At 51.1% G+C, this 16,152-nt stretch overlaps 1 protein-coding gene across 1 annotated transcript in view; it reads left to right on the top strand.

Annotated features, from left to right (window-relative positions):
* The first annotated feature begins 317 nt into the window (after positions 1 to 317).
* The window catches only part of DDR2 (discoidin domain receptor tyrosine kinase 2), a 149,849-nt gene continuing 134,014 nt past the window's right edge, over positions 318 to 16,152 (top strand). The window contains exon 1 of the mRNA XM_038414608.2: positions 318 to 439. The gene's annotated coding sequence lies outside the window, so the exon portion shown is untranslated. The remainder of the gene's footprint in view (positions 440 to 16,152) is intronic.

The following is a 16,152-nucleotide window of genomic DNA, read 5'->3' as shown; positions in this document are numbered from 1 at the left end:
GTTAAGGGGGGAGGTTCCTGCAGCCAGATGCAGCACCAGCACCTGGGGGATGTTAGCAAGGAGCTGCCTTTAATCCTTTCTCTCGTTCACATAAAACTCTCCTACCTAAATGAAGAAGCAGTAAAACGCCCTGAAACAATCTGCCTGAGTCTGTAAAGCCACTCGCTGCTTGGGGATTGTTTCCTTCCTATGAATGGGTTTTGCTGTAAATTACAGCTCTGCACACATTCCCTTGGGCCGAGCGAGCCGCGGCAGAGAAGCCAGCTCTGATTGGTGTCTGGCTCCCCCAGCCCCTAATTGAAGCCAAATGTGCAAGATGTGGGATTGTGGGACGTTGGCTGGGGCCCAGGAATCCGCAGAATGCCCCGGCGCTCGGCGGCGTCTTGCATCAGCCGGCAGAAGTTCGCGCTCGGCCGGGAAAAGGAAGCTGCGGCCCGGGGTAAGTGCTGCGGGGCCGGGAGCGCAGCCGCCCAAAGGCTCCGGGCTGCCCCTGCGCGGCGGGGCGAGGGCAGAGCGCGGGAGCGGCCGGCGGGCCCCGAAGTTTTGGGACACGTTGCGGGAGGGCGGGACGCGCTCTCTGCAGGGGAACGGGGGCGCTGCGGGCCGGGCCGGCGGGGGGAGGGATCCTCGGCCCGGCTCCAGCGCGTGGCCCTGCCCTGCCCTGCCGCGCGCTGAAACTCCCCAAGGTCCCGCCGCGCCTCTACCCCCGCCTGGAGCGCGGCCGCCCGCGAGCCGGGCTGTGCCCCCCGGGCCTAGCGGCGGGGAGCCCAGGGTACCCGGAGCCTCTCGGGGGGGGGGGGGGGGCAGCGGCGAGCGGGCTGCGTGGCCTGCCCGCGCGCTGCCGAGCCTCGGCCCCAGACGCTCCGCGCAACGCCGGCTAACGGGGCAGCTGGAGCCCCGCTCCCGCAGACGGCGAATTGGAGCCAGAGCAGACTACAGCTCCCAGCATGCATCGGGCCAGTGCAGCCCACGGCGCCTGTGGCCCGGCTTCCCGGGGACTTGCGGTCTTCGGGCCGCTCTGTCCCGTGGAAGTGCCACACGCCTGCAGAACCCCCGACATCCTTCAGCGCTACGTTAGCGGGAGGGTTCTGAGCGAGACCCGGGCAGCAACGTGGCGGCTCTGCTCTCAGCTGCAGTGCTGCGTCCGGTTCTGGGCGCCGTATTTCAGGCAAGATGTGCACAAGCTGGAGAGAGTCCAGAGAAGGGCAACAACAATGATTAAAGGCCTAGGGGATGACCGAAAAAAATTGGGTTTGCTCCGTCTGGAGAAGAGAAGACGGAGCGGGGACATGATGACCGTTTTCAAATACATAAAAGGTTGTTACAAGGAGGAGGGAGGAAAAATGGTTCTTCTTAACCTCCGAGGATAGGCCAAGAAGCCATGGGCTTAAATTGCAGCAAGGGCAGTTTAGGTTGGACATTAGGAAAAGCTGCATAGATACGAAGGTCAGAAGGGACCATTCTGATCATCTAGTCCGACCTCCTGCACAGCGCAGGCCACAGAACGTCACCCACCCGCTCCTATGAAAAACCTCACCCATGTCTGAGCTATTGAAGTCCTTAAATCATGGTTCAAGGAGCAGAGAAGCCTCCCTCCAGTCAACTTCCTAACTGTCAGGGTGGTTAAGCACTGGAATAAATTGCCTTGGGAGGTTGTGGAATCTCCATCATTGGGGATTTTTAAGAGCAGGATGGAAAAACACCTGTCAGGGATGGTCTACATAATACTTAGTCTTACCCTGAGTGCAAGGGACTGGATTAGATGACCTTCCCTCCAGTCCTGCACTTCTATGATGAATATCTTTGGGGCTCTACAGCCCCCAGCTCTGCTGTGTCTGAGGTCTCCATAGTGTCTAACAGGGCAAGTGCCTGGTCTATGGAGGAGCTGTGCCAGTCCTCAGCATGGCCTGTGAAACATTGGCTAGCCTGGTACTGTGAGCTCTTGTCATGGAGTCAGCCCTTGGCACGCCATACAAAGTCAGTCAGGACTCTGATGGGAGCGTGCCTCCTCTGTCTGAGCATACTGTCTCCAGGGCAAGAAGCTTCATCCTTCCTGGGTCTGACCTCAGAGCATTCAGCATCCCCTTTCTCACCATGCGGTTCCTGCAGCGAGTGCACCCGGATGGGGCTCCTGGGGAAGCCGGAGGGCCCTGCAGCCCAACTCTGCAGTCAGACATGACTCCCAGCCAGCCAGCAAAACAGAAGGTTCACTAGTCAGGCACACAGCACAGGACAGAACCCACCAGCACAGAAACCAGTGACCTCTAGCCAAGTCTATCTTGGAGAAAGGAAACCAGAGCCAGGGCTCTGGTCCTTCCCCTGTGCACCAAGCCAGCCGAGAGTGACTTGCTTCCAGCTATCTGGCCCCGCCCTGCCTGTTGCTGCTCCTCCGGCCTTTGTCTCGCTTCTGGGGCCAAGTGTAACCTTGTTGCATCCCCCTTCTGGATTTCGGGTTATGAAAGGGCTGCTATTGCATCGGTGCAGGCAGCTGGAGCAAAAAAGGCTGCAGTCGGATCTATTTGGGCAGCGCTTAACTGTGTACATGGACTACTCACCCTGCCATGGCTGCACCAGATGAGAGGGGCCAATGCCAAGCTCCAGAGATGGAGTCTGTCCCTCCAGGATTATGAGATGGAGGTGGTCCATGCTAAGGGGAGTGCAAATGTTATAGCTGATTCTTTGTCCCGGAGAGGGAGGCCTGAAAGTGACTGGCTAAAGTGACCCCATTCAGTTCAGTCTCAAAGGGGAGAGAGATGTGACGAAGTGGGGATTTTCCTTTGTTACATTGTATGTGAACCTATGTGAATCTTGCTGTTCTGTATGGGTGCAGTGTGTGCCTCAGTTTCCCTGTGTATTGCACCAATGCAGTGCCAGAGGGCTCTCTGCATGCTGAAGGATGATCTGGTCAAGGGCCCGGTGCTGGGAAATCCAGACTTTGACAAGACCTTTATGGGGTTCACCGATGCCCCACACACAGGGCTGGGTGCGATGCCGAGGCAGGCCAATGCAAAGGGGAAGAAACACCACATCATGTACCTATGCAAGAAGCTGCTGCCCTGGGAGCAGGGCTATGCATAGGTACATGATGTGGTGTTTCTTCCCCTTTGCATTGGCCTGCCTCGGCATCGCACCCAGCCCTGTGTGTGGGGCATCGGTGAACCCCATAAAGGTCTTGTCAAAGTCTGGATTTCCCAGCACCGGGCCCTTGACCAGATCATCCTTCAGCATGCAGAGAGCCCTCTGGCACTGCCCGGTCCAGACGAGGTAGTCTGGCTTACCCTTCTTGCATAGCTCAGTGATGGAAGCTGACACAGAGCTAAAGTGGGGCACAAACCTCTGGTAGTGCACCACCATCCCAATAAAGGCCTGGGCCTGTTTCTTAGTCTGGGGAGCTGGCCAGTCTCTGATTGCCCCCACTTTGGCTGGCTCTGACTTTAGACAGCTGCTTCCCACCTTGTGGCCTAGGTATGACACCTCTGCCATCCCCACCTTGCACATCCCAGCATTTTACAGTCAGCTCTGCATTCTGGAGGCGACTCAGCCCCCTCTTCATCTGGGACATGTGGTCCTCCAAGGTCTGACTAGTGGCACAAATATCAATATATGCTAGGGTAAAATTCTCCATTCCCCTCAGTAACTGATCCACCTGGTGCTGGCAGGTGACTGGCACCTCCTTGAGGCTGAAAGGTAGGACTAGGGACTTGTACAGCCCCAAAGGGGTGACAAAAGCAGGTTTCAACCTGGCATCTGGATCCAAAGGCACCTGCCAGTAACCTTTGAAATCCTTGGTCATGGGGTACTGAGCCTCTCTCCCCCCCTCCCCCCCCCAGCTTGTCTAAGATTTCATCAGGCCTAAGTATGGGCAGGCCCCAGACATGGTGATGGTTTTGAGCTTCCAATAGGCCACATGGAATCGGATCGATCCATCTTTCCTGGGGACCAGCACCACAGGAGAGGCCCCCAGGACTGGTGGATGGCTGGATCACCCCTAAAGCCAGCATGTCTGACCTTTCTCCAGGGCCTGTGCTGTGTTCCCCATTACTCTGAATGGGGAACACCTGATAGGAGGGCCAGCTTCAATCTCCACACAGTGGACAGCTCAGTTAGTGAGCCCAGGCCGGTTGGAAAACAGCTGTTGGTACAAACGCAGCATCTCTCTGATCTCTGCCTGCTAGGCAGGGGTTAGCTGGTCAGAGAGTGAAACTGATCCCAGCAAGGGGCCGGCTCTGGTCTCAGGGAAAAGACCCACTAGGGGATCTTCCCCCTTCTCCCACTGGCCACACATGGGCAGTACCAGCCTCTTCCTATCACAGTGTGGCTTCATCATGTTGACCTGGTCCCCTCAGTGGCTGTGAGCCTGGTTCAGCAATTCCACCATATCATTCTCCTCATTCAGCTGCTTGATGACCTTGAAGGGCCCATCCCAGCCAGCTTGCAGCTTATTCTTCCTTACCAGGATGAAAACCCTTACCTGGTCCCTGGTGCCATGGGTTGAGTGGTCGTACCGGACTTTCTGCATCCCTTGGGCCCTGGCTACATTCTCCCTGGCAGGACCCATGAGCTCAGCGAGCTTTTCCCAGAAAGTCAGTACATACTCCTCCACTGATTTTCCATTGGGGGAGACCTTCCCCTCCCATTTGTCCCTCACCAAGTCCAGGGCCACCTTCTGAAAAGGCTCCTCTATGACAAGGCTGCTTTATCCTTGTCCCAGGCCATTTGCACCTCTGGACAAGACAGCCCTGGTTGGTAGTTGTCCCCCAGGCTGTGGTTGCCCACATTAAGCTGGGGTCTCCAATCCCCCTAGGCTCAGCTTTGCCCCTGCTGTCCCAGTGCAGGCAGCAGCGAGCCTGCTGCTTTGCTCACAGAATCAGAGCCAGCGTGAGCCATCTCCCCTGTGTGCAGGGGTGCGGGGAGCATCTCTGCGTCTTGTTCAGCTCCAGGGCTCTGGTTACAGATAGGCAGGTAACCTGAGCCTAGAAGCACCTCCCTCCAGCTAGCCAGGTCACTTGCATTTTCACTGACCACTTCAGTCTCAGCCGATTGGTTCCCTGGATTCAAATTCAAATCCTTGGCTGTTACAGGAGCAGGGCCTGGATCCTGACTCAAATAGACAGTCATTCCCCAACAGGATGTCACCGTCAATATCTTGGAGAACTCCAACTACCAGCCAGTCTGATCCCCTCCTGTATCTGCACAGGGATCTGGGCCATAGGCAGGGCGAGGGGCTTCATCCCTGGGCCCTTCACCCAGGTCTCACAGCCCCTCAGCATCTGGTGAGGCTGCACCACCTGGGGCCTGACAACAGTTTTCTCTGTCCCAGGATCTCTCCACCCCAGAAATGTCTCCCCATTGACCACCACCTTCCTCTCCCACTGGGGGTCCAAGGGTCTTGAGCCCAGGAGAGTACATATATGCTGGGCCCAGGAGTGAGAGCTAGTCTCCCATCCTGCCCATCTGGCTAAAGAGCTCTATGGCCTTGGGACCCAGGAAGGGGGCTAGACACTGAAGCCTTTCTGCAGGACCAGCCTCGTTCCAATTGCCAGCCTTCCCAAAGGCTGCAAGACAGGCATCTATATCTCCCTTCTCTTTAACCTGGGGCAGCAATTTAGGGTTGAGGTTCCCTGCAGAATTGGCACCCCGGAGTCCATCCCCGGTCACCTTTGGACGGGTCCCTCTGCCTCCCAGCTCCGCCATCACCAGTTCCTGCTGCCTTTCTTTCTCCTGCTGTTCTGCTTCATGCTTTTCCTATCTCTCGTGGTCCTCTGACTCCTTCAAACTTGGCTCCAATTCCATCTGTCTCAGATCCACTGACTTGATGGAGACGCCCTGCTGGTCAGGGACACGGGTCTCCGGGGCACCTGGCTGCTCCCAGCCTGTTTTGTGGCCCCAGATGGATCAGGAACTGGTGCGGGCCTGGGGCTGTCTAGCTGCTCCCAGCCCCTCTCATGCCCCAAGCTGGGTAAGGAATCCGTTCCTTAGAGCGATCCTTCTCTTCCAACTAAGCAATCAGCTGTGCCTTAGTGAGCTTTCCAATGCACAGCTGTCTTTCTCTGTACAGCTCCACAATGTTCTTCTTAAGTAGAAGTTGATAGGCCATCTCCACACTGTTCCCAAGTGGTCAGACTCACAGGCCTGAGCTCTCTCAGCTCCCTGCGATCCCTGGGAGGAACCCCTTCAGTGTGACAGCCCTTTTCAGGGGGCCTACCTCTCAGGGTTAAGCCGTAGGCTCCTCCTAGAACCACACTTCTCATCGCCTCCAGCACACGTGTCTCTCGCTAATCCCCTTTTGTTTTACTGCTCCCCAGTCACTTACTGCAGGATACTCTGTCTGTAGGATGTAGTGTATTCCACCAGTTTTCACAGAGTCACTGGGGTGATGCTCTGGAACTACTCCATACAAAGCCAGTCAGGACTCTGGGGGAGCATGCCTCTTCTCTCTGAGCATACTGTCCCTAGGGCAAGAAGCTTACACAGCTTTGACCTTCCTGGGTCTGACCTCGGAGCATTCAGTATCCCCTTTCTGACCATGCGCTTCCTGCAGCAAGTCCATCCAGGCAGGGCTCCTGGGGAAGCCAGGGAAACCTAACTCTGCAGCCAGCTGGCAAAAAAGCAAGACTCGTATAGGCTCACATACAACATAAGAAGGGAGAATCCCCACTTCGTCACAGTCCTGTCCTTGGCACTAGTGCAGGGGAGCTGTGCACTCTGTTCGGGGCAGGTGGGTTGTAAGGAGAAGATGGACCTGAAATAACAAACCCACCTCCAACCAGCCCCTCCACTGCCAGCCTCATTGCCTTGCCAGGTTCACATGGGTCTGAGGAGCTGAGTCTCAGGCAGCTGGGCCTGGAGCCTCAAAGGTATCTAGGTGCCTAGCTCTCATCCATTTCAATAGGCATCAAAATACCTGTGAGGGGCTGGGCCCTGCTCTCTTGTGAGTGCTGGGGGTGCTGCATGGCCACTTCCTGCTCATTTACTAACCAAGAGCTGGACGGGATGGCACATGGGCAAAGGAAGGGTCAGGCATGCTCCTAGACTGGATGCCTGTGCTCTCTTTAATGCCAATAAGCCCTGGTCTGCATTCCCTGGGAGGCCTGCCCTTGGCCTGCAGGATGTGGGTGTTTCACTGGAGCTGTGCTTGTAGGTGGGTGGGAATTGGACCCTGTCAGGTCTGCAGACCTCTCAGTGTGTGCGAACCAGTGCCTGTGCTAGGGCCTCTGCACACAGCCCCAGAGGGACAAAGGGGGGGGGAGATCCAGCCACCCCAAATGTGTGCCACAAGCCAATGGTAGTGGCTGACATGTGCAGCACTTCTCAGTCTGTGAAGCAGACCGCAGCCTGCAGTGGCCATGAGTGGCAAAACCTTGTTCATGGTGTTCCCCTAACATGGGAATAATATAAACCCAGTACTGGGATCTGTTATAGGCTGGGAGGTCACTTATCAGGTTGCTGGGGGGCTTGTGCAAAGAGTCCTCACCTGACCTGCGCATGGGGCACAATCAGCAGGGAGATCTGGGGAGACAGGGAGGGAGGTCCCTGCTCCAATGCCATTAGTTCAGCTGTTCCCATCTCTAACCCCCCAGCCCCACTGCAGTTAATTCAGCCCCCCATTCCCACTCCATCCCCTTTCCCATACAGCAAAGGCAGCAGTCTCATGCTGGCACCAATACAATATTTACCCCCAACCCCCTCCATAAAACTAAGCCAATCCCCACTCTGGTCAAGGCAATTAATTCAGCCCTGGCCTGACCTCTCTGTTGGGCTCCATAGCTGTTGCCTGCAGGGGTGCTGGGTCCCTGCTTCCCACTCCCCCAGAGATCAGAGACAGGGAGCCTGGCAGCCCAGGAGCCTGCTGGTGCCTCCCACATTGAGAGGGTGGAGAGAGAAGGCTGGGCTGCATCACCAGGGAGCAGGAGGGGGAGCCAGCAGTTCAGGGTCAGTTCATTTCCTGCACCACCCCTCTTTTTCTGTGGATAACGTAGCAGCCCAACCACCTCCCCTCCCTCCCCGCCCAGAAGAACCTGGGGGCACCTGCAGGTCACTCCCTTTGATCCCCTCTTGGCTCCAAGGGAAGGGCTACTGGAAGAGGGTCTCTTCTGCCTTTTCTCCTCCCTGCTGGTCAGCAGTTGCTGCTCCTGTGAATGTGGCATAGCAGGAGGGCCAGAGACTGAGCTGCAGTGATTATGGCAGGCAGGATGGTGTGCTGCTGTGCACCCAGCAGTGCCACCCCATCTGAGGAAGTTTTCAGCTTGTGGTAGAGCTGGATGAGATACTATGCACAGCAAGTGTCTCGGCAGGTAACAGGAGCCAAGCTAATTGTGGGCATTAAATGCAGCAACTGTCAGTTGTCTGGACTCTCATACATTCTAAGGCCAGCAGGAATCTATGATACCTAGTCTGACTCGTGCCTAGCCCATGGCATTCATCCCCGATTCCTGCACTGCTGATGGAGCTAAAATAGATCTTTTGGAAAGATACCCCCAGTCTTGATCTCCAAACGGTGGAGAATCCACCACAGCTCCATGTAAGTTCTGCTGAGGGTTAATCACTTTCCCTTAAAAACATGCACCTTATTTCCCCTTTGAACTGTGACTGCAGTATCCATCTGCTGGATCTTTCTGCCTGTGTCTGCTAGATTAAAGAGAGCCTCTATCACAGTTCAGGGCTGGCTGCACCTCTGCCCCTTCCTGGCCTCTCTGAATTCAACCCTGAGGTGTCAGGCTTAGTGTCTTTACCTATTCTGGGGTGGAATCATGCAATTCTCCGCTCTTAGACCTGGTCTTGGGCTACAGGATCCTGTGTATCAACCAGGCATGCCCAGCAGGTCCTACTGAGATTGGCACCTGCGGTTCTTCCCTGCAGGAGCCTTTGACCAGTGCTGAATACAGTAACCAGACAGCTATCTCAATCAAACCTATTGTTTGTTTTTAGCTGTAGGAACAAAGCATATAGAGAAAAAGGATTGTAAAACAATGCACAGTCTGCAAGCATGGCTTTCTCACAAAAAGCCCTTCCATCCTGGGACAGTGACTGTGGCACTTCAGATAAATTTCCCAGAAACTACTCCATTCTTGAGAGTCCCTTTTAAAGCCTCTCTAGCCCTCTTGATTTTCTGATTCCTTTTCTGATCCTGGTATTGTCTGTCTCAAATGTTTGCTTGAGCCATGTCTGGATATTTCTTTTCTTCCTGTTTTGTTTTTCCCTACAGCTCCCCCTAAATCAATTAAGCCAGTATATTCATACAGCAAACACCCCAATAACCACATCAACATACAGTATCCGTAAACTGTTGCAGAGCAATTCCAATTCCATTGTGCACTGTACTATCAGAAATCTTTCCCCTGTAGGTACTTATAGATCAGGGATGGGCAAACTTTTTGGCCTGAGGGCCACATCTGGGTATGGAAATTGTATGGCGGGCCATGAATGCTCATGAAATTGGGTGTGGGAGGGGGTGAGGGCTCCAGCTGGGGGTGCAGGCTCTGGGGTTGAGCCAGAAATGAAGAGTTGAGGGTGCAGGAGGGGGTTGGGGGGTACAGGTTCTGGGGTGGGATTGGGGGTGCAGGAGGGGGCTCCAGGCTGGGAACGAGGGGTTTGGAGGGTGGGAGAGGTATCCGGGCTGGGGCAGGAGTGCTTACCTCAAGCAGCTCCCGGAAACAATGGCATGTCCCTCCTCCGGCTCCTACATGTAGGGGCAGCCAGGGGGCTCTGCACTCTGCACCTGCCCCAAGTGCGCTGCAAGGGCAGCTCCTGCAGATGGGGCAACGCACAGAGCTGTCGGGACATGCCGCTGCTTCTGGGAGCCGTGAGGAGCCATGGCATGAGTGGAGTGGGGCCAACTCCCAACCCCGCTCCCCAGCTGGAGCGCTGGAGTGGGGCAAACCCCGGACCCTGTTCCCCCGGCAGGAGCTTGAGGACCGAATTAAAATGTCTGGAGGGCCGGATGTGGCCCCCCAGCAGTAGTTTGCTCACCCCTGATCTAGTCTGATCTCCTGCATAACACAGGCCAGAGATCTGCCCCACAATAATTCCTAGAGGGGCTCCTTTAGAAAACATCCAATCTTGGTCAGTGATGGAGAAGCCACCATAGTCCTTGGTAAATTGTTCCAATGGTTAATTACTCTCACCATTAAAAATTTACACATTATTTCCAGTCTGAATTTGTCTAGCTTCATCTTCCAGCCATTGGCTTGTGTTCTACCTTTTGTCTGCTAGATATCCTTGCTGAAGTGTGGACCCAGAATGGGCACTGTATCAGTATGGTCTCATCAGTGCTATATGCAAAAGTAATATCAGCTCCCTACTCCATATTCCCTTGTTTCTTCTTCCAAGAATGGCATTTACACTCTTAGCCACAGTGTCACACTAAAAAGAAAAGGAGTACTTGTGGCACCTTAGAGACTAACAAATTTATTAGAGCATAAGCTTTCGTGAGCTACAGCTCACTTCATCAGATGGTATGCATCAGATGAAGTGAGCAGTAGCTCACAAAAGCTTATGCTCTAATAAATTTGTTAGTCTCTAAGGTGCCACAAGTACTCCTTTTCTTTTTGCGAATACAGACTAACAAGGCTGCTACTCTGAAAAGTGTCACACTAGGAGCTCATGTTCGGTTTGTAATCCACCATGACATTTAGGTGCCTTCCAGAGTCATTGCTTTCTGGGATACAGCCCTCCATCCTAAGTAAGTATTTAAGTGTTACCTACATTCTTTGCTCCTAGATGGAGAGCTTTACACTTGGCTGTATTAAAATGCATGAGTTTTTACATTACACTCATTTTACCAAGTGATCCAAATAACTCTGTATCAGTAACCTGTCCTGGTCCCCATATACCAACCCACCAGTCTTTGTGTCAGCAGCAAACTTTATCAGCAATGAGTTTTCTTCTTCTAGATCATTGATCAAAAACCAGTCTCCTCAGGGTACAATTGGGTGAGATCTGTCAGCCAGTTTTAACCCATATAATATGCAACATACTGATCTTGTTTTGTGCTAATTTTCTAATCAGAATGTTGTGCATTACTAAGCCAAACACGTCCAAGTATATTACATCTATACGGTTAATTTGACCAAACAGCCTTGTAATGTTGTCAAAGACCAATATCAAGTTCCTCCAAGTCCCATTTTCTATGAAACCATATTAATTAGTATCACTTATTTCTATCCTGTAACTCTTTCTTGATAGTCCTGGAGCATTCCATGATTTTTTCCCAGGATCAGTGCCAGGCTAACCAGCCTACTTGGGTTATCCTGTTTACCCCATTTTAAATACTGGCACAACATTAACTTTCTTCCAGTCCTCTCCAACTTCCTAATTGTCCAAGACGTATTAAACATTAACATCAGTGCTCAGAAAAGCGGCTCAACCAACTTTTTAAAACTCTTGGGTGGAAGATTGGATGTCTTTCTAAAAGATCTGCTGTAGCTCAGACAGAAGTTATGGGCTTCATGCAGGAATCTCTGGATGAAATTTCCCAGTCTGGGTTCTGCAGGTCAGACTAGATATCACAATGGTTGTCTGCCCTTAAAATCTGTGGCTTAATGAAGTTAGCCAGACCTGCTGATTTTATCTTTAATGGATGCGGTTTCATGGAATCATAGAATATCAGGGTTGGAAGGGACCTCAGGAGGTAATCTAGTCCAACCCCCTGCTCAAAGCAGGACCAATCCCAAACTAAATCATCCCAGCCTGGGCTTTGTCAAGCCTGACCTTAAAAACTTCAAAGAAAGGAGATTCCAGCACCCACCTAAACCTGCCCCACTGCAACTTGATCATTACTCCTCATTCTGTCATCTGCTACCTCTGAGAACAGTCTAGATCCATCCTCTTTGGAACCCCCTTTCAGGTAGTTGAAAGCAGCTATCAAATCCCCCCCATGTTCTTCTCTTTCGCAGACTAAACTATCCCAGGTCCCTCAGCCTCTACTCATAAGTCACGTGTCCCCCTAATCATTTTTGTTGCCCTCCGCTGGACACTTTCCAATTTTTCCACATTCTTGTAGTGTGGGGCCCAAAACTGGACACAGTACTCCAGATGAGGCCTCACCAATGTCAAATAGAGGGGAACGATCACATCCCTCGATCTGCCGGCAATGCCCCTATTTGTACATCCCAAAATGCCATTGGCCTTCTTGGCAACAGGGGCATACTGTAGACTCATATCCAGCTTCTCATCCATTGTAACCCCTAGGTCCTTATCTGCAGTACTGCTGCCTAGCCATTCGGTCCCTAGTCTGTAGCGGTGCATGGGATTCTTCTGTTTTAGTCCTCTGCACTTGTCCTTGTTGAACCGCATCAGATTTCTATTGGCCCAATCCTGCTAATTTGTCTAGGTTCTTCTGTATCCTATCCCTACCCTCCAGCATATCTACCTCTCCTCCCAGTTCAGTGTCATCTGCAAACTTGCTGAGGGTACAATCCACGCCATCCTCCAGATCATTAGTGAAGATATTGAACAAAACCGGCCCCAGGACCAACCCTTGGGGCACTCCACTTGATGCTGGCTGCCAACTAGACATGGATCCATTGATCGCTACCCATTGAGCCACAGAGCCAGTTATCTTGTCATAGAAGGCAATTAGATTAATCAAGCATGAATTGCCCTTGGTGAATTCATGCTGACTGTTCCTGATCACTTTCCTCTCCTCTAAGTGCTTCAGAATTGATTCCTTGAGGACCTGCTCCATGATTTTTCCAGGGACTGAGGTGAGGCTGACTGGCCTGTAGTTCCCTGGATCTTCCTCTTTCCCTTTTTTAAAGATGGGCACTACATTAGCCTTTTTCCAGTCGTCCAGGACCTCCCCCGATCGCCATGAGTTTTCAAAGATAATGGCCAATGGCTCTGCAATCACATCTGCCAACTCCTTTAGCATCCTCGGATGCAGTGCATCTGGCCCCATGGACTTGTGCTCGTCCAGCTTTTCTAAATAGTCCCAAACCACTTCTTTCTCCACAGGGGGCTCGTCACCTCCTCCCCATGCTGTGCTGCCCAGTGCAGTAGTCTGGGAGCTGATCTTGTTTGTGAAGACAGAGGCAAAAAAAGCATTGAGTACACTAGCTTTTTCCACATCCTCTGTCACTAGGTTGCCTCCCTCATTCAGTAAGGGGACCACGCTTCCCTTGACGTTCTTCTTGTTGCTAATATACCTGAAGAAACCCTTCTTGTTACTCTTAACTTCTCTTTCTAGCTGCACCTCCAGGTGTGATTTGGCCTTCCTGATTTCACTCCTGCATGCCTGAGCAATATTTTTATACTCTTCCCTGGTCCTTTGTCCAATCTTCCACTTCTTGTAAGTGTCTTTTTTGTGTTTAAGATCAGCAAGGATTTCACTGTTAAGCCAAGCTGGTTGCCATATTTACTGTTCTTTCTACACATCAGGATGGTTTGTCCCTGTAACCTCAATAAGGATTCTTTAAAATACAGCCAGCTCTCCTGGACTCCTTTCCCCTTCGTGTTATTCTCCCAGGGGATCCTGCCCATCAGTTCCCTGAGGGAGTCAGTCTGCTTTTCTGAAGTCCAGGGTCCGTATTCTGCTGCTCTCCTTTCTTCCTTTTGTCAGGATCCTGAACTCGACCATCTCATGGTCACTGCCTCCCAGGTTCCCATCCACTTTTGCTTCCCCTACTAATTCTTCCTGGTTTGTGAGCAGCAGGTCAAGAAGAGCTCTGCCCCTAGTTGGTTCCTCCAGCACTTGCACTAGGAAATTGTCCCCTACACTTTCCAAAAACTTCCTGGATTGTCTGTGCACTGCTGTATTGCTCTCCCAGCAGATATCGGGGTGATTTGAAGTCTTCCATGAGAATCAGGGCCTGCGATCTAGTAACTTCCGTTAGTTGCCAGAAGAAAGGCTCGTCCACCTCATTCCCCTGATCCGGTGGTCTATAGCAGACTCCCACCACGACCTCACCCTGGTTGCTCACACTTCTAAACTTAATCCAGAGACTGTCAGGTTTTTCTGCAGTTTCATACCAGAGCTCTGAGCAGTCATACTGCTCTCTCACATACAATGCAACTCCCCTACCTTTTCTGCCCTGCCTGTCCTTCCTGAACAGTTTATATCCATCCATGACAGTACTCCAGTCATGTGAGTTATCCCACCAAGTCTGTTATTCCAATCACATCATAATTCCTTGACTGTGCCAGGACTTTCAGTTCTCCCTGCTTGTTTCCCAGGCTTCTTGCCTTTGTGTATAGGACTTGAGATAAGTTGCTGTTTGTCCTGATTTCTTAGTATGAGGCGGGAGCCCTCCCCTCTCGTGTTCTCTTGCTCATGCTTCCTCCCAGTATCCCAATTCCTCGCTTACCTCAAGGCTTTGGTTTCCTTCCCCGGGTGAACCTAGTTTAAAGCTCTCCTCATTAGGTTAGCCAGCCTGCTTGCAGAGATGCTCTTCCCTCTCTTCGTTAGGTGGAGCCCATCTCTGCTTAGCACTCCTCCTTCTTGGAACACCGTCACATGGTCAAAGAATCCAAAGCCTTCTCTCCGACACCACCTGCATAGCCATTCATTGACTTCCACGATTCGACGGTCTCTACCCAGGCCTTTCCTTTCCACGGGGAGGATGGACAAGAACACCACTTGCGCCTCAAACTCCTTTATCCTTCTTCCCAGAGCCACGTAGTCTGCAGTGATCTGCTCACTTTACCTCCTTTCCGAAGGGTCACTGGGGAAGATGTTGTTTATTCCTGATTATCTGACATTGGAACCAAGCTGTGCGGTATAACTAATACAAAGAGAAATATTTATTGAACACTTTTTTTTTTTTTTTTTTTTTTTTTTTTTTACATTTATTGATGCCTTTTCTGCATCATGATTGGCAATGTTATCACCTCCACCATACTGGGCCTCTACTACTATTAAGATTCCTTTTTATCCTGATGTAGTAAACAAATTACTTTATTGTCATGAAGTCAACTGGGTATTGATATTTCATTAATTCCTTTATCTTCTCATACCAGTTGTCTGCAGTTGTTGTAGAATAGTGATTTCTTATTTTTATTGCTGTTTTCCTGTCCTAACCAGACTGGTTTTCTAATCAAAGTAGCTTGCTGCCGTTTTGTTTTTTGTCTGAGTGATTGCAGATTTCAGGGCATTTAGTAAAATGTTCTTAACTCCCAATCTGGGTTCACACATGGCTGTTTATATTTTTGCTCACAATCATTTTTAGCTTTGGGAAATTGGACTATTTAAACTTCCAGGTACAGATATTACTGGTTGGGATTTATATTCTATTTGCACATAATGCATGTAATTAGGTCATAGTAATTTGCTCATTGGCATTCATTCATTTTTCATTTGTTCATTGCTGCTATTATTAATTCTCTGTATCTAGGAGTCCCAGTCATGGATCAGGATCCATTGTGCTAGGCACTATACAAACACAGAACAAAGAGTCCCTGCCCCAAAAGCCTACAATCTAAGTCAAGTTTTGTGATCAATCCATCTTCATCTATCAAATGAAGTCTAATAATAATTGCAACATTTTTTGTGTTAGAAAATCATCATGTATAAATTGTAGAAACTCCAAAGATGATGTACTACTGGCAGTATGAAACTCCAGCTCACATCCCACAGATTCAAGTCCCCTCTCCCCAACATAAGTTTCTTCCTTCCTATTGTAGATAGAGGCTTAAGGAGCTGCTTGTCCTACTCTTCAGTCTGGTTTGCTGGTCTGTGATAAAACTCCATGCCTACCTCATTTTGTGCTTCATCATTTAGACCATGGGTCCATTAACATCTCAGACCCTGTGTTTCTGAGTTCTCACTAACTCTAAAGCAGGCAATGGTATCTGTGATGTAGTGTGTCCCTCCCTCCCCCCCATTTGTTCTTCCTAAGTAGTGTCCCAGTGAATTTTAACATTCCAGTTATAGATTCCAAGGCTAGAAGAGGTTTCAGAGTAGCAGCCGTGTTAGTCTGTATTCGCAAAAAAGAAAAGGAGTACTTCTGGTACCTTAGAGACTAACAAACTTATTTGAGCATAAGCTTTTGTGAGCTACAGCTCACTTCATCGGATGCATTCGGTCTAGAAGAGGTGATCGTGAGGATGTAGTCTGACCTCCTGTATAGCACAGACCAGACATCTGCCCCCAAAATAATTCCTAGAGCACAGCTTGTAGAAAAACATCCAATCTTAACTTTAAAATGGTCAGTGATG

Source organism: Dermochelys coriacea, chromosome 8, assembly GCF_009764565.3.
Source record: "Dermochelys coriacea isolate rDerCor1 chromosome 8, rDerCor1.pri.v4, whole genome shotgun sequence".
NCBI lineage: Eukaryota > Metazoa > Chordata > Testudines > Dermochelyidae > Dermochelys > Dermochelys coriacea.
Note: the sequence above shows the minus strand (reverse complement) of the source record. Positions and strands in the feature narration are given on the sequence as shown.